The sequence below is a fragment of the Hyla sarda genome, chromosome 10 (assembly GCF_029499605.1).
Source record: "Hyla sarda isolate aHylSar1 chromosome 10, aHylSar1.hap1, whole genome shotgun sequence".
NCBI classification, from domain to species: Eukaryota; Metazoa; Chordata; class Amphibia; order Anura; family Hylidae; genus Hyla; species Hyla sarda.
This window is the reverse complement of record NC_079198.1, coordinates 15,618,856-15,637,279: the sequence shown is the minus strand read 5'-3', so window position 1 is coordinate 15,637,279 and position 18,424 is coordinate 15,618,856. Positions and strand designations below refer to the sequence as shown.

At 44.5% G+C, this 18,424-nt stretch overlaps 1 long non-coding RNA gene across 1 annotated transcript in view; it reads right to left on the bottom strand.

Annotated features, from left to right (window-relative positions):
* The window catches only part of LOC130294224 (uncharacterized), a 144,483-nt gene extending 130,237 nt beyond the window's left edge, over positions 1–14,246 (bottom strand). Inside the window, exon 1 of the long non-coding RNA XR_008848435.1 lies at positions 14,052–14,246. This is a non-coding gene — a long non-coding RNA (uncharacterized LOC130294224). The remainder of the gene's footprint in view (positions 1–14,051) is intronic.
* Between the last annotated feature and the right edge of the window lie 4,178 nt (positions 14,247–18,424).

Sequence of the window (18,424 nt, the reverse complement as noted above, 5' to 3'; positions counted from 1 at the left end):
TGACATCCACTACTCAGAAAGGGGCGTGTCTGAGGCAAGCACTGAGCCCACCCTCACTCACCATGCATTCACCTCCTCCCGGAGTCTGCTGTGCTGGATCTTTTTATCCAATCACCACAGGCTGCTCTGCAACCCCCTCCTCTGTTTTTATGCTGCAGTTTGTTAGGACAGGAGTAAGCACAGAGGAGTGCTAGTCCTGCCCTAATTTCCAGAACTATTTCCAGCCTGTGCTTCAACTGGGACAAAGATGATGCTGCAGCTGGACAGGATAAAGTACTGGATGGTATGGGGACCCCTAGTGGTCTTTTTTTTAATTTATTATAAACTATGATTTCTGCCAAGATGTTTTGCCAAGACGTGCAACATGTAAAAAGTTTGTGATTCTGACAGTGCCCATTTTACCCTTTAGAGTGGTGATAATGTGATTTTAGGCTCTCACTACTGAAAATGAACCCCAAGAGCCTGTTCCATCATGCGCAGCTATTTCCAATTCTCTTCCCATTCAGGGTTACAGAATTGAGCTGTTTACCAGCAGTGCACACACAGGACTTCCTTAACCTTACTTCTCTGGCCAATGACAGCACAGCATATATATTCTTCTATGAAATAGTGTAGGTAAAAGTGCACTAAACAGGCTGCACCTTTTTTTTTTTTTTTTTTAAGGATGATTAAGTATAAATGGAACATAGAGTGGGTCACTGATGCATTGGTTATGCAAGGCGCTATGAGAGCAGAAATGAAAGAAACAGCAGCAGAACAGCAAGGAAAGTGGTACACTAAACACTGAACTGCTACTATGAAGCTAAATTAAGGAGTGAGAAACTGCAGGGACAGCTGTCCAGAACTTTGTAGGTGATCATAGAATGAAGGAAGCTTTGACTTACCTTTTAGGTATAGTGTGGATCATCTTCAGCAAGCAGACTGGCTGACATATTGAAGGTACACAGTTCAGGCTTTCTTTCTAACCTGCACATAGTACAAGCTAAGCACCACAGCCATTCCCTGTGCTTTGTCCTGATCTACTTGTTACTAGAGACAGAATTCCCCTACCAACTGTCAGCAGACTATTTCATGGCAGAGAAGGGAGACACCTTGTGGCAAAGATTTTACAGATTTTTTTTCAGGGTTAAAAAGTCATTTTTGGTAAATGAAGTGATTTACAAATATGTAAGAAAGTACAAATGGAGGGAGGTTGTTTAAAACGACAGTGACCATTAAAAGGCCCCCTTTCTTCTTCTCTTCTATAGTTAGGTGTTCTGGAAGCCCATGATGGACAATATGTCCTTCTTATATAGGAGGTAGTTACCTGGTAGGACTCCTAAACTACCATTTATGGTGCTTTGTGTGTGGCCCAATAATGTACAATACTTATGAATAAAACAGATAAAATAAAAAAAAATTAAAATTTTGAAAGACAGGAATTAGGTCAAAAAGAGCTCAAATACTGTTCAGCCAAATATTACCGTGACAGGTTCAGATGCAATAAAATACAGGTTTGTGTTAAAAGCGAAAACACTTAAAAAGGAACATGTGCCGAGCAAATGAAATGGTTCTTCTGCAGTTCCAGGGTAGGTCAGCAGATAAACTATTAAGGGCAGATAATAGCAATCTAATACTGTGTCTGGATCTCACCTCCTCAACAATTTCATTATGTGACCTCTCCCTGCCACGCACGTTCTCCACCATACACGTAGGAGGAGGCGAGCAGAGCTAGTGTACAGCAGGAATATGGGCTCTAGATCAGTGTTTACCAAAAAAGACGCCCCCAGCTGTTGCAAAACTACATCTCCCAGCATACCCCGACAGCCTTTGGCTGTCCAAGCATGCTGGGAGTAGTAGTTTTGCAAAGCTGGAGGCACTTCTCCAAAAATAGAGCTACACAGTGGTGTACCATATGGCAAAGTTCCATACAATGTCCCAATACATAATGCCATATAGTAACAAAAAAAATAGCACCATACAGTGTTCCAATAAATAGTGTTATATAGTACTACCAATAAATAATACCATATTGTAAAGTGCCATACAGTTTCCCAATACATGATGTCATATAGTACCCCCAATAAATAGTACAATATTGTATAGTGCCAAACTGTGCCCCAATAAATTATGTGCTCTAGTATACCAATAAATAGTGCCATATTGTATAATGCCATACAGTGTCTTAATAAATAATGTCATATAGTAATCCAATAAATAGCACCACTACGTAAAGTGCCACACAGTGCCCAATAAATAATGCCATATAGTTACCAAAAAATAAAAATAGTACCATATTGTACAGTGCCATACAGTTTCCCAATACATGATGCCATATCGTATCCCCAATAAATAGTACAATATTGTATAGTGCCATACAGTGTTTTAATAAATAATGTCATATAGTAATCTTATAAAAAGAACCACTACATAAAGTGCCACACGGTGCCCCAATAAATAATGCCATATATTTACCACCAAAAATAGTACCATATTGTATAGTGCCGTACAGTGTCCCAATAAATAATGTCATATAGCATACCAATAAATAGTACCATATTAAATAGGGTCATAGGGTGTCTTAATAAATAATGTCATATAGTAACCCAATAAATAGCACCACAATATATAGTGCCACACAGTGTCACAATAAATAATGTCAAATTGTAACCCAATAAATAGCACCATATTGTGTAGTACCATATAGTGTCCCAATAAATGATATCATACAGTTTCCTAATAAAGTGTCATACAGTGCCCTGATAAAGAGTACCATGCAGTTTTCTCGTGAAGAGTGCTACAGAGCCCTAAAACTGTTTTATTATAAAAAGTATCATACAATGTTCCAATAAACAGTGCCATATAGTGCTCTGATAAACAATACCATACAGTTTCCTAATGTCTAGTGCCACACAATGACCCAATGAATAGTTTCCTCAGTGCCATACACTTCCCCTAACATTAGTGCCATACAATGCCTCAATAAGTAGTGTCACACAGTGTCTTAATAAATAGTGCTACATAGTGCCCTAATAAATAGTTCTGTACAGCTTCCCATTAAAGGGGTTATCCAGGATTAAAAAAACAAAGCTGACTTTTTCTTAAAACATCGCCACACCTGTCTTTAGGTTGTGTGTCAAATAGTGGAGATAAAAAGGAGACAAAGAGTGGCGCTTATAGTGCCGTTATGCAAGGTTTAGAAAGAAGGGGGGGTGAACAGTGGGTATAAAGCACTTGCTCACCTGGTAGTGTTGCGTGGCAGGCACAACACAGTTTATCGCTTATGGATTTAGTAATCCTAACTCCCAGTGGCAGCTCTCTATCAGTACTGTTAGGCAATGGTGCAGGTACAGGTGAGAAAGTGACAACGCGTTTCAAAAGATATTCTCTTCTTCATCAGGACCTGATGAAGAGAATACCCTTTGAAACGCGGCGTCTGTTGCAACCACTGCTGTTTCTTCTGTGTGTAACAATAAGCACTGGAAATACAAATCGAGAATTGTGTCTTCCCTGGTCGAGCGTTCCAGAAGTCGGAATTTTGTCGGACAAAGGCATCCCAGCTGGGAAACCCTCATCTGCATCTTCCTCACCTTTAGGTTGTGTGTGGCATTACAACTTGTCTCCATTCACTTTAATGGAACTGAGTTGCAATACCACACACAACCTGTGGACAAGTGTGGTGTTGTTTCTGGAAAAAAGCAGCCTTGGTTTTATTTCAACCCTGGATACCTCCTAAATAGGGGCATACAGGTCCCCAATAAATTGTGATTTATTGCTATACAGCTTCCCCATAAATAGTGGCTTACAAGTCCCCAATAAATAGTGTCATATAGAAGCCTGATGTGGTGAGGGTGTGATGAGGGCAGATGTTATTACCCCAGGGGCAGATGGCATTAACCCCTTGTATTCGTGACGCCAGGATATGGTTTAACCTCTGCACCACCCGAAGGTATACTGATGGATCCTGGGCTAGACACGGGGCAAATAATGACTTTGACGCCAAGTTACGGAACAACAGAAGCTTTACTGAGGTAGACAGGTGTAACAGTCTTGACAGCAGTTAGTTCCAAAAAGGTGACCAGATACTTCAGAGACTCTAGGGCTCGCTGGGACTTATAGTGGATTTGAACAATTTGCTGCAGGCTCATGCTGACTGTCTGCAGACTGATCTTGACTGACTTGACTAGACTGACTTCACCCCATATGTAGCTTACCAGGTTTTGACGTTCACCTGTGGGGTACTGGATTAGTGGAAGCGTGGCTATGTAGTAAACTTTAGGCCTCCTCAGGACACCAGACACTCTCTCAGGACTTGGCAATACTGCACTGACCTTCCTTGGTTACAGCACTTACTAACAGTATTTAAAGGGGTACTCCGGTGGAAAACTTTTATTTTTTATTTATTTTTTATCAACTGGTGCCAGAAAGTTAAACAGATTTGTAAATTACTTCTATTAAAAAATAGTTTAATCCTTCCAGTACTTATTAGCTGCTGAATACTACAGAGGAAATTATTTTCTTTTTAGAACACAGAGCTCTCTGCTGACATCACGAGCACAGTGCTCTCTGCTAACATCTCTGTCCATTTTAAGAACTGTCCAGAGTAAATCCCCATAGCAAACATATGCTGCTCTGGACAGTTCCTAAAATGGACAGAGATGTCAGCAGAGAGCACTGCGGTCGTGATTCAGCAGAGAGCACTGTGTGAGGAAAAGTTGCTGAGTTGCCTATAGTAACCAATCAGATCACTTCTTTCATTTTTAAAAAAGGCCTCTGCAATATGAAGAAGCAATCTGATTGGTTGCTATGGGCAACTCAGCAACTTTTCCTCACACGGAGCTCTCTGCTGAATCACGACCGTAGTGCTCTCTGCTGACATCTCTGTCCATTGTAGGAACTGTCCAGAGCAGCATATGTTTGCTATGGGGATTTTCTCCTACTCTGGCCAGTTCTTAAACCTGTCCTCTGGACAGGTTTTGATAAATCTCCCCCATTAATGTGTGTGTGTGTATATTTATATATATATATATATATATATATATCTATATGTGTGTATGTGTATATGTATATATGTGTGTATGTATATATGTTCCAGCATCACTTTCAAATAGCTGGAGAAATTTCAATGCAACTTTTGTCTAAAGTTCCATGCAAGTCTAAAGGACTTCCGCTACCTTACCCTACAAGCTCCATTTTGCATCTCCTAGGTTAGTGTGTCAGTCAAGTTTGCAAGCCACTCCCCTCCTGCAAGCCACATCCCTTCTATTTTCGGTTCAAGGCAGAAAACACTATTTTCGCCCTATGCACCCACATCCCAGGTCGGTCCTTCAACCACAATCTCTTCATCACAGCTCAGTCCCACCTTACTTCAAAAGCTCAACATATCAAAGTGAATGTGTTGGTCTGGCTTGCAAGCCATGCCCCTCCTATGAGCCACACCCCTGTATAGCCACGCCCCTTCTGTTTTTGGCCTACAATCTCTTTAGAACAGCTCAGCCCCACCTGAGGATGGGATATGAGGTCGGGATACAAGAACAGGATATTTGGCCTGGGATATAAGCATAGGATATGAGGATGGGATATGAGGATGGGATATGAGGACGGGATATGAGGACGGGATATGAGGACGGGATATGAGGACGGGATATGAGGACGGGATAAGAGGTTGGCACATAGGTTAAACTTCATGGACTCTGCTCTTTTTTCAACCTCAAGAACTATGCAACTATGAGGTTGGGATATGAGGTTGGGATGTGAGGATGGGATATGAGGTTGGCATATGAGGATGGGTTTTAAGGTTGGGATATGAGGTTGGCATATGAGGATGGGATATGAGGACAGGATATGAGGCCGGGATATAAGGATGGAAAATGAGGTCGGTATATGAGTTTGTGATATGAGGATGGGATATGAAGTCAGTATATAAAGGTTGGCATATGAGGATGAGATATGAGGTGGTGATATGGGGTTGGGATATGAGGTTGGGATATGAGGTCGGTATATGAGGTTGGCATATGAGGATGGGATATGAGGACAGGATATGAGGCCGGGATATGAGGTTGGCATATAAGGATGGGTTATGAGGTCGGAATTTGAGGCTGGGATATGAGGTCGGGATATGAGTATGGGACATGAGGACAGGATATGAGGCCAGGATATGAGGTTGGCATATGAGGATGGGTTATGAGATTGGGATATGAGGTCGGAATATGAGTCTGGGATATGAGGATGGGATATGAGGCCGGCATATGAGAATGGAATTTTAGGATGGGATATGAGGTTTGAATATAAGGTTGGCATATGAGGATGAGATATGAGGTTGGGCTATGAGGCCAGGATGTGAGGACGGGATATGATGTCAGGATAAGAGGATGGGATATTAGGACAGGATATGGGGCAAGAGAGTGATTCTTGCTTTTCCTCTTCCACAAGGTTAAGTTAGAAAACCGGGCAATGCAGAGTACTCTGCTGGTTACCCAATAAATACATTGTCCAGATAAACAGTGCTGTACAGTTCCCCAATACAGAGTGCCATATAGACATCCAATAAATAGTAGCACGTAGTGCCCCAGATTATGGGCTCTATAATGGTAGTGATATTGGTTGTCACCCAGTTTTCCCCAGAAAGAACCAAACAATAAATGCCAGCACAGGATATAAAGACTTCCTGGGACGTCTCCAGAACTGGTATTTACCGGTGATTGTTTCTGTATTTTGCTGAGATCCGTGCGGTTCTTTCGCACGGATTGATCATTTCCCGGACTCTTCCCTCCCGGGGCTCCTCGGTGAGATCTTGATGATATAATAACTGTTTTACTGTATTTCACACCTCCTGTATTTATGAGGAGATTGGCGCAGCAGCTCGCCGTGCACACGATGACACCGTGTTTCCATCTACGTGATTCTTTTCGCTCTTCATTATCTAGATGCATGCATTAACAGCAAACCTCACTACAACAAGGAGACACCCTGAAGGCGATATGCAAACCGGCGCAGCGAGTAGAAGAGACTATGATGACACGTATACATCCCTCCCATCAGAGCTGCTTGGAAATAGACTTAGCGAGGAGTCTACTGTCTTTATTGGACTTTATATGATGCTGCCTTATTCCATGGCACTGTACTGACAAGACAACAGTTCCTGTTTCTGTAAATCTCACACTTTAATTCAGTGTTTCCCAACCAGGGTTCCTCCAGCTGTGGCAAAACTACAACTTCCAGCTTGCCCGGACAGCCTTTGGCTGTTCGGGCATCCTGGAAGTTGTAGTTTTGCAACAGCTGGAGGCACACTGGTTGGAAAACACTTGTCTACTTGTTCCCTAAGGGCCCTTAGGGTCAACCCTTGGCATTTCCATCATATATATATATATATATATATATATATATATATATACACACATGGTTTCCATAGCGAGTGAACATGGCTTCCATAGCGAGTGAACATGGTTTTTATAGTGCGTGAACATGGTTTCTATAGTGAGTGAACATTGGTTTTTCAAAGCGGGTAAACATGGTTTCCATAGCGCATGAACATGGACATGGTTTCCATAGCGCGTAAACATGATTTCCATAGTGAGTAATGAAGTTTTCTATGTTTTATTTGTGTTTAAAAAAGCTCCCACTAGGTGTCTCCCTACTTGTCCAGAGCACATTCCCCCCCCCCCCCCCCTTCTCATGCACAGACTTTGGACTCCTGCTGGCCTGGCAGACGTCCAAAATAAGGAAATGGATTCTGGAGTGCTGAGGGGTGTGGGTGCAGCCTTAGCCAAGCATAGCTCATCTCACACACTGAACTGCTCTGGGCTGTGTGTAGCAGAGTGAGGGAGGAAGTTCTCCCCTGTATGGCTTCAGATGATGTCACACCTGCTGGGGAATGGCCCTTCCCAGTCTGTGAAGCTGACTGAGCATAAAATACAGAGCAATATCAAAGTAGAAAACTAAAAAATAATAAAACTAAAGGCAGGGGGTGGTTTATCATGATGGGGGCAGTGAACTGGGAGGATTGTAACATTTAACAAGATCATGACAGGTACACTTTAAGTTCACGCCCATCTAATTCCCTGAATTGTCAGAAAAACTATAAAAACTCTCATATCTCAAGAACGGGAGAGCCTATCAATAAACTGTAAAAAGGTCTGAGATCAGGGCCCCCTAGGCTATGTAATGACCACACAGCCTAAAATTTTAGGGGGTTGGCCACAAGTCCTCTTCAAGTGTGGAAAATGTTTAAAAATAATTTATAAGAAATCAGGAAGGGGCAAATACTTTTTCACAACACTGTAAACTTTAATCAGAATTATTATTTTTACTAAAAGAAGGAATATGATAGGATACAACTAGAGAAGAGGGGCACAATTCAGACCCCCCTAAAATCCTCATCAGTCTGGACAAGACATGTGTATGGGGTCACAGTGTAGACAAGTGATCTCCACACATTACCCCCCCCCCCCCACCTGAACCTACACACTGACCCCACACCTTACCCCAAACTTGAACCAGCACGCTGACCCCACACCTGACCCTACACCTTATCCCACATCTGACCCCTCACCTAAACCCACAAGCTGACCCCACACAAGATGTCTGCACAATACGCTTCAGTTATTTTCGGTAACTTATATGTCTATATATGTTCTGCTCGTTGTATAGTCTATTGCTGAATCAACGCTATACTATTTTTGCAATTTCCCATTGCTACGTCCTGTATTAATACTTTATGTAGCAGAGCTGTATTTTCTGCTGATGCCACTAAATTTGTTTAGAAATAAGAAACTTTGACACACAGCGCCAACTTTGTTGTTTAGATGGAAATCGGCTAAGATAGCTCAATACAGTCATGGCCGTAAATGTTGGCACCCCTGAAATTTTTCTAGAAAATTAAGTATTTCTCACAGAAAAGGATTGCAGTAACACATGTTTTGCTATACACATGTTTATTCCCTTTGTGTGTATTGGAAATAAACCAAAAAAGGAAGGAAAAAAACCAAACTCCAAAAATGGGCTGGACAAAATTATTGGCACGCTTTCAAAATTGTGGAAAAATAAGATAGTTTCAAGCATGTGATGATCCTTTAATCTCACCTGGGGGCAAGTAACAGATGTGGGCAATATAAAAATCACACCTGAATGCAGATAAAAAAGGAGAGAAGTTCACTTAGTCTTTGCATTGTGTGTCTGTGTGTGCCACACTAAGCATGGACAACAGAAAGAGGAGAAGAGAACTGTCTGAGGACATGAGAACCAAAATTGCGGAAAAACAATCTCAAGGTTACAAGTCCATCTCCAGAGATCTAGATTTGCCTTTGTCCACAGTGCGCAACATTATCAAGAAGTTTACAACCCATGGCATTGTAGCTAATCTCCCTGGGCATGGATGGAAGGGAAAAATTTATGAAAGGTGTCCACGCAGGATAGTCCGGATGGTGGATAAGCAACCCCAAACAAGTTCCAAAGATATTCAAGCTGTCCTGCAGGCTCAGGGAGCATCAGTGTCAGCGCAAACTATCCTTCGACATTTAAATTAAATGAAACACTATGGAGGAGACCCAGGAGGACCCCACTATGGCAGGAGACCCAGGAGGACCCCACTATGGAGGAGACCCAGGAGGACCCCACTGCTGACAGACAGATGAGACCAAGATAGAGCTTTTTGGTAAAGCACATAATTCTACTGTTTATCGAAAACAGAATGAGGCCTACAAATAAAAGAACACAGTACCTACAGTGAAATATGGTGGAGGTTCAATGATGTTTTGTGGTTGTTTTGCTGCCTCTGGCACTGGGGGCCTTGAATGTGTACAAGACATCATGAAATCTGAGGATTACCAACGGATTTTGGGTTGCACTGTACAGCCCAGTGTCAGAAAGCTGGGTTTGCGTCCGAGATCTTGGGTCTTCCAGCAGGACAATGACCCCAAACATATGTCAAAAAGCCCCAGAAATGGATGGCAACAAAGCGCTGGAGAGTCCTGAAGTGTCAGCAATGAGTTTAGATCTAAATCTCATTGATCACCTGTGGATAGATCTTAAAATTGCTGTTGGGAAAAGGCGCCTTCCAATAAGAGACCTGGAGCAGTTTGCAAAGGAAGAGTGGTCCAACATTCCGGCTGAGAGGTGTAAGAAGCAGTGGCATCTCCAGATTTCATATTTTGGGGAGGCAACCAGGGGGGCCAGGGCAAAAGTGGGGGGGGGGGGGGCCTTCTCACTCCCTGCTGTTACATAGTTCATCACGTCTTTCTTGGCACGCTGACTGACCAGACGCTGACCTTGGAGTTGATTGGCGGAGGGTATTTCCGGAAGACACCCTCACACAGTGTCCATTTAGGAGGTTAGAGGCAAAGTGGTTACGGTGCAGATGGGCCCGCACCTGATAGACGCTGCGAGGTAGTGTCTGACTCTAAGAAGGAAGCAGCTTGGACAGGGCCAGACTGGGATAAAAAGCTGTCAATATTACCTCCCATCCCATATCAGAAAAAAAAAAAAAAAAAAAAGTTTGCGGTGCTGCAAATTATGCACTTTTGTCACTGTTTCCTTAAATATTTAAACCACACACAGCTTTTAACAATTAGCTGCCAGCTATTAAAGGGGTACTCCACCCCTAGACATCTTATCCCCTATCCATAGGATACGGGATAAGATGTCTGATCGCGGGAGTCCCGCCACTGGGGACCCCCGTAATATAGCATGTGGCACCCACCTATTTTTCTTGTCCGGAAGCGCTGGAGGGTCTGGGTCGCGACCACGGGAACGGAAGTCCGTGACGACACGACTCCGCCCCCGTGTGACGTCACGCCCTGTCCCTCAATGCAAGTCTATGGGAGGGGGCGTAACGGCTGTGGGAAGCTCAATCACAGCCGGGGACTAGCCGCAGCTGCCGGGGCCGCAATCGCGCTGGTCCTGGCAGCATTAACCCCACGGCATCTATGGTGTTCACCAACAGCGGCGACATGATAGGATCGCGGGTTGCCGACATGATGACCTCCTGTCTGCCAGCTACGGAAGCTTGTGAGATCCAGCCACAGATCCAGCATTGTCAGCATGTGCAGCCAATCAGGCTATACTGTGCTGCAGTACAAATGTATTGCAGCATAGTATAACCTGTAAAAAGTGAAGAAAAAAAAAGTTCTTCAATAAAAGTATAAAGTGTAAAGAAAAAAAAATGCCCCTTTCCCAATAAAAGCCCTGTATTTTCACGAAAAAAAAAAAATACAAATTATATACATATTAGGTATTGCCACCTCCGTAATGATGTGTACTATAAAGCTATGATGTAAATTATCCCGCACGGTGAACGCCATAAAAAAGGAAAAAAAACTCAAAATTTGCCAATTTTGGTGCAAATAGCAGAATAAAAAAAGATCAAAAGGCAGCATGTATGGTGTCACAAAAAAACAATCTAAGAATCGCTCCGCGCAGAAAAAGTTTTCTAAAGTTATTATAATTTAAAGAGACACATGTCAAATAAAATAAATAAATAAATTAATAAATAAATAAAGAGCCTGGTCATTAAGGTAAAAAATGGGTCCGTCCTTAATGGGCTAAAGGAGCAGTGCAGCAAAAAATAACTTATCCCCCATCTAAAGGATAGGGGATAAGTTATAGGTCACAGGGGGTTTGAGCTCTGGGACCCCTGGGGATCTCCTGAATGGGGCCCCGGCGCTCTGCCAGATGCGGCTGTTCTGACCCCTGCAGGAAGCCGCGGCTGACAGCCCCCCCTATGTATCTCTATGGGGTACATGGAGGGGGGGTGTCTGCCGGTGTTTCGTGCGGGGGTCGAAAAGCCCCCTTCCAGCAGACTTCCGGGGCCCCGTTCAGGAGATTGCGGGGATCCCAGCGTTAGGACTCACCGCGCTCTATAACTTATCCCCTATTCTATAACTCACCACACAACTCAGCTATTAACCATTTGGATCCCGCTGTCAAAACTTACAGCGTCATCTAAAACGCCTTTATGTGCATCACTGGTGGTGCCGTTATTCAGTCGCATTTTGGGGAAGTGATTCATTTTAGTTTTCATGGCCACTTAAGACCTCTGTGGCCGCAAGGACTCTTCCTATGGCAGCCTCTAGCACAGTGTTTCCCAAACCAGGCAGCCTCCAGGTGTTGCCAAAACTACAACTCCCAGCCAAAGGCTGTCCAGGCATGCTGGGGGTTGTAGTTTTGCAACATCTGGAGGCACCCTGGTTGGGAAACACTGCTGTAGCAATACAGCACAGATGTAATAGATCAATGAAGTGCCTACATACTGCATTGATCTGTATAAGCATTCCAATGATTAACTCATACAAGTCCCATAGAAGGATTAAAAAGTGTAAATGGTAGGGAGCGACCGATTATCAGTTTGGCCGATATTATAGGCCGATATTCACTATTTTGGACGTTATCGGCAATTACCTTGCCTATATTCCGATAATGCCCCGCACCACCTTACCGCGCCGCACCCCCCACCACTGCGCCGCACCCTCCACCACTACACCGCGCGGCACTCTCCACCACCACGCCACCCCCCCACTGCCTCCCCCATCCCCGATTTTAAAATTACCTGTTCCCAGGGCCCGGGGCTACTTCTGGCTCCTGCGCGTCCTGTGTTACGTTGTGCGCCGCGCAGCGAAGTGACGTCCTCAACGCGACGTCACCGTCGGTGCGCACAGCGACAGCTCAGGAGGATGCGCAGGAGCCAGAATAAGCGTGGACCCCGGGAACAGGTAATTATAAAACCGGGGATGAGGGAGGCAATGGGGCAGGGGTGGTGGCGGTCTCTGGCTGGTGCAGTGGTGGGGGGTACGGCGCGGTGCGATGGGGGGTGGCGGTGATGGGAGTCAGGACCCCAGGACAGGCAGTGGTCTCTGGCACCGCAAAAGCCGCCGCAGTTCATTGATTTAAAGCTTTAAATCAATGATCTGCAACGGTGTCGCCGGTGGGGATAAATAGCCGATAACTTATACCGGAATATCGTATAAGTTATCGGCCCTAACCTCCACAAAGTATCTGTATCGGCCCTAAAAAAACGATATCGGTCGATCCCTAGTAAATGGTAAATTGCAAATGTGGTTTTAAAAATATAAATCAACTTCTTTCATAAAAGTTTGTCACCTTCAAAAAAATTAAAAAAAATAATCTTATCTGGTTTTCCTGTAAGAGCTCTATCCCACACAGTACAGTGTAAGGAAAAAACTAAATGACAAAAGAGAATTGTTTGGTCACATCCCAGAAAAAAAAATTAAATAAAAAGTGATCCAAAATTCTGATCTACGCCAAATTGTTCCCAATAAAAACGACATGGAGCAAAAAAAAATAATAATAAAAATGAATGCCAACGCAGCTTAATAAAACAGTTACAGGGATCAGAAAATTGTAGGCATACCCATTTTTTAAAACTAGTAAATCATTTAAAAAAATAAATAAATATATATATATATATATATATATATATATATATATATATATATAAAAATTGGTTATTGTAATTGTACCGACCTGAAGAATAAAGATAACCCGTCCGTTTTACTGCACAGCGACCGGAATATAAACAATCCACCACAAACATGAAAAAATGGTATTTCAGCTGACAAGGAACTTTCTTTCCGTTTCGCAGAACATTTTATGGCAAAATGAAGGATGTTATTACAAAGTAGGATTGGTCTCCCAAGGGGTTTATGTGGGGTTTCCTAACCAGGGTGCCTCCAGCTGTTTCAAAACTATAACTTGCAGTTTTGCAACTGCTGGAGGCACCCTGGTTGGGAAACACTGGGTTAATGAGTGGTACACTGAGTGGTCTGTCAGGGATGAGGGTCTCTTGGTGACAGAACTGTGGGGGCACTGAGGCTGGGCCTGTAAGTATGGATGAAGCGTTATACCAGTACTTGGTGACAGGATGAAGCGTTATACCAGTACTTGGTGACAGGATGAAGCGTTATACCAGTACTTGGTGACAGGATGAAGCGTTATACCAGTACTTGGTGACAGGATGAAGCGTTATACCAGTACTTGGTGACAGGATGAAGCGTTATACCAGTACTACCTAACACTGACTGACAGTGGTGACAAATAGGTAAATGTTTTACACAACCAACCTATGGTCACGGTCTGTGGGCTCTTCCCTCATGCAGTCCCATCCTCCCTCACATTCTCCCGCCATTTCTCTTCTGTCCGGGGCTGTGACAGGACAGGCTCCTCACAAACTGATCAGACCCGGGAATCTAGTGCTGGGCTCAGCCTGTCTGTACTGACCATAGAGATGAGGACAGAGAGGACTGTGGAGCTACATCCTGCACTGCTCTCTCTATGATCGGGCAAAGCAGCTCAGGAGCCTCTGCCCAATCATAACTCAGCTTCAGTGTCAGGAAAAAGAGGTTTAAAAGGGGGGGGGGGGGGGGGTTCAGCATTAAAGGGGTAGTCCAGTGGTGAAAAACGTATCCCCTATCCTAAGGATAGGGGATAAGTTTGAGATAGTGGGGGGTCCGACCACTGGGGCCCCCGCGATCTCTCTGTACGGGCGTTTACCACCGCACGAAGCGGCGGCAGACACGCCCCCTCAATACATCTCTATGGCAGAGCCGGAAATTGCCAAAGGCAGCACTCCGGCTCTGCCATAGAGTTGTATTGAGGGGGCGTGTCGGCCGCCGCTTCCTGCGGTGGTCGACACGACCCTTTCGCGCGGGCAGTCAGGGCCCGTACAGGAGATCGCGGGGGGCCCCAGCGGTCGGACCCCCGCAATCTGCAACTCATCCCCTATCCTTAGGATAGGGGATAAGTTGCTCTCCACTTGCTCACCACTGGACTACTTTAACTTTGTTTATTTTAAATTGGGGGGGGGGGGGGGGCATGGCTCCCCCTAGCGACACCACTGGTAAGAAACTTATTGATGGTTATAGGAAATGACTGATTTCAATTATTTTTTCCAAAGGGTGTGCAACCAAATATTAAAGGGGTACTCCAGTGGAAAACTTTTTTTTTTTAAATCAACTGGTGCCAGAAAGTTAAACAGATGTGTAAATCGCCTCTACTAAAAAATCTTATTCCTTCCAGTACTTCTTAGCTGCTGAATACTACAGAGGAAGTTCTTTTCTTTTTGGAACACAGAGCTCTCTGCTGACATCTCTGTTCATTTAAAGAACTGTCCAGAGTAGGAGAAAATCCCCATAGAAAACATATGCTGCTCTGGACAGTTCTTCAAATGAACAGAGATGTCAGCAGAGAGCACTGTGTTCCAAAAAGAAAATAATTTCCTCTGTAGTATTCAGCAGCTAATAAGTACTGGAAGGAATAAGATTTTTTAATAGAAGTGATTTACACATCTGTATAACTTTCTGGCACCAGTTGATTTAAAAAAAAAAGTTTTCCACTGGAGTACCCCTTTAAGTTAAGGGTGCCAATAATTTTGTCCAGACAATTTTTGGAGTTTGGTGACATTATGACCAATTTGCTTTTTTTCCCTCCTTTTTTGGTTTAGTTCCAAAGGAAATAAACATGTGTATAGCAAAATACGTGTTACTGCAATCTTTTCCTGTGAGAAATACTTCATGTTCTAGAAAAATTTCAGGGGTGCCAATGTGGTGAGGGTGTCGATAGTAAGGGCAGATGTTATTTTATTACCCTAGGGGCAGATGGCATTAACCCCTCATGTTCGTGACGCCAGGGCGTGGTTATCCTCTACACCACCCGAGGTATGGCCGCTGGTTCCTGGGCCAGGCACGGGGCAAATAATCACTCCGATGGAAGGTCACGGAACAACGGCAGCTTTACTGAGGCAGACAGATGGAATAGTCTTTACAGCTCAGTTAGGCCCAAGGAGGTGACCAGTGACTTAAGGAGACTTGAGGGCTCGCTGGGACTTGTAGTGGACTTGGACTGAATTATGCAGACCCACGCTGACTTTAGCATACTTGACTGACTTGACTATGACTGACTATAATTTAACCCTGTGGTTGCTTACCCGGCTTTGACGTTCACCTGAAGCGGCACTTGGTGTTTGAAGCGTAGCTGCGTGGTTAGGCCTAGGTCTCCTCAGGACACCGGACACTCTCAGGTCTTGACTCTATTGCTCCTAAGTAGAGATGATCGAATTTACAGTAAATTCGATTCGTCACGAACTTCTCGGCTCGGCAGTTGATGACTTATCCTGCATAAATTAGTTCAGCTTTCAGGTGCTCCGGTGGAATGGAAAAGGTGGATACATTCCTAGGAAAGAGTCTCCTAGGACTGTATCCACCTTTTCCAGCCCACGGGAGCACTGGAAAGCTGAACTAATTTATGCAGGATAAGTCATCAACTGCCGAGCCGAGAAGTTCGTGACGAATCGAATTTACTGTAAATTAGCTCATCTCTACTCCTAAGCTAAACTCTAGACTCCACTAACTAACTCCTTCCTGCAATATAAGGGCGCAATTTGGAGACCTCCCATAGGTCACCCACAAGTCACCTGGTCACTGACACCTTACCTGGTTACAGGACTTGGTAACAACATTTAAAGGCAAATGAACATTATGAGAGACAAATCAATAAATAACATAGGACACTGTTAACCCCTTAAGGTACATAGCATGGAGGTGGGCCCAGGGGACACTGAAACAGAGTCAGGACAGAAAGGGTACAGGAGAACAACTCCTGTACTGGGCCACCACACCAACATTTACTGCCATTACTTTATATACATATATATATATATATTAGGGATCGACCGATATCGGTTTTTCAGGGCCGATACCGATAATCGGTGGAGGTTAGGGCCGATAGCCGATAACTTATACCGATATTCCAATATAAGTTATCGGCTATTTATCCCCCCTCGACACCGCTGCAGATCATTGATTTAAAGCGGGCGCTTTAAATCAATGCACTGCAGTGGCTTTTGCGGTGCCATAGGCCGCCGCCACCACCACCCGCTTCTCTCCCCCTACCTGTTAGGCCATCCTTCCTTCCTGTAGTGTCCGGCGGCATTCCGGGTGGAGGGTGAACCGGTCCGGGCTGTCCTTCTTCTCCGGGGGTCCTCTTCTCCACTCCGGGCAGGCTCCGGCCTAGTACGCTGCATAGACGCCGCTGCGCAGTGACGCCCGTGCGCAGCGATGCACCTGACGTCACGGCGTAGCGGCGTTTATGCAGCGTACTAGGCCGGAGCCTGCCCGGAGTGGAGAAGATGACACCCGGAGAAGGACAGCCCGGACCGGTTCACCCTCCACCCGGAAAGCCGCCGGACACTACAGGAAGGAAGGATGGATGGCCGGGACCACCCCATTACGGGTAAGTTTAATTTTTTTTATTGACTCGGAGGGTGGGGGAGGGGCCTGAGAGGTATAACGGTATGGGCAAAAATCCATACCGGTATACCGCCCAGCACTACGGTGGGAGGTGCGACGCGGTGCGGCGGGTCGGGGGGGGGGGGGGCGGTCGCGGTGCGGGCGGTGCGGGGGGGCATTATCGGCTTATCGGCAAGGTAATTGCCGATGCCGATAATGCCCAAAATCGTGATTATCGGACGATAATATCGGCCATACTGATAATCGGTCGATCCCTAATATATATATATGTATATACTAGCATATGGTCTTTATACCACGCCACTAATGTAAGGGCTGGTTCACATCTACACCCCAGCAGTACACCGGGCGATACGTTTAAATGGTATCTAAAGGTATTCTGTGTTATAATAAAATACATAATTCGTATACCATTCTGTACCACCCAAAAATGATATGCTGGGGTATTTGCTTTTAACCACATAGAAATATATGAGTGATGTATTGTGTTTTATTTTGTATTTTTTTGTTTTTGTGGTTTGTTTGACAGTTTTTATATATTTAAATGTATGCAATAGGGACATACATATACCACCAACAAAACCTATACCCTATACCAGTGGTCTTCAACCTGCAGACCTTCAGATGTTGCAAAACTACAACTCCCAGCATGCCCGGACAGCCAACGGCTGTCCGGGCATGCTGGGAGTTGTAGTTTTGCAACATCTGGAGGTCCGCAGGTTGAAGACCACTGCCCTATACCTATAAGCGTATGCAACATTGAGCCAAATTGGTCTTGTTCTTCTACATCTGTTTGCAGGATAGATGTGAACCTACCCTAAGACTTTATTCCCATCCATTTATAAGGTGATCTACAACACAGTGTGGTTTGGATGACCAGCGGATCCCGTTCGTTTTCATTGGTATCCATTGAGGTTACATCATTTTGGTAGGGAGACTTGGGCTGCATCTTACCAGAACTGACATAAATTACTACTAACAGACACCAATATGTTCAGCTCACACCCCCAAGGCCCATGACCAAGGCCCATCTCTAGGGTCGAAACGCGTCACCTGTATCGCTGTCATCCATGTGCTGAAGTACCGCAATAAAGCATTCCGTTTCTATATCTTTGCGCTGGACATTCTGTTGTTCCTTTATAAATTACTGTAATGCATATCCAAACAGGAGTTACTATGTACTAACATAC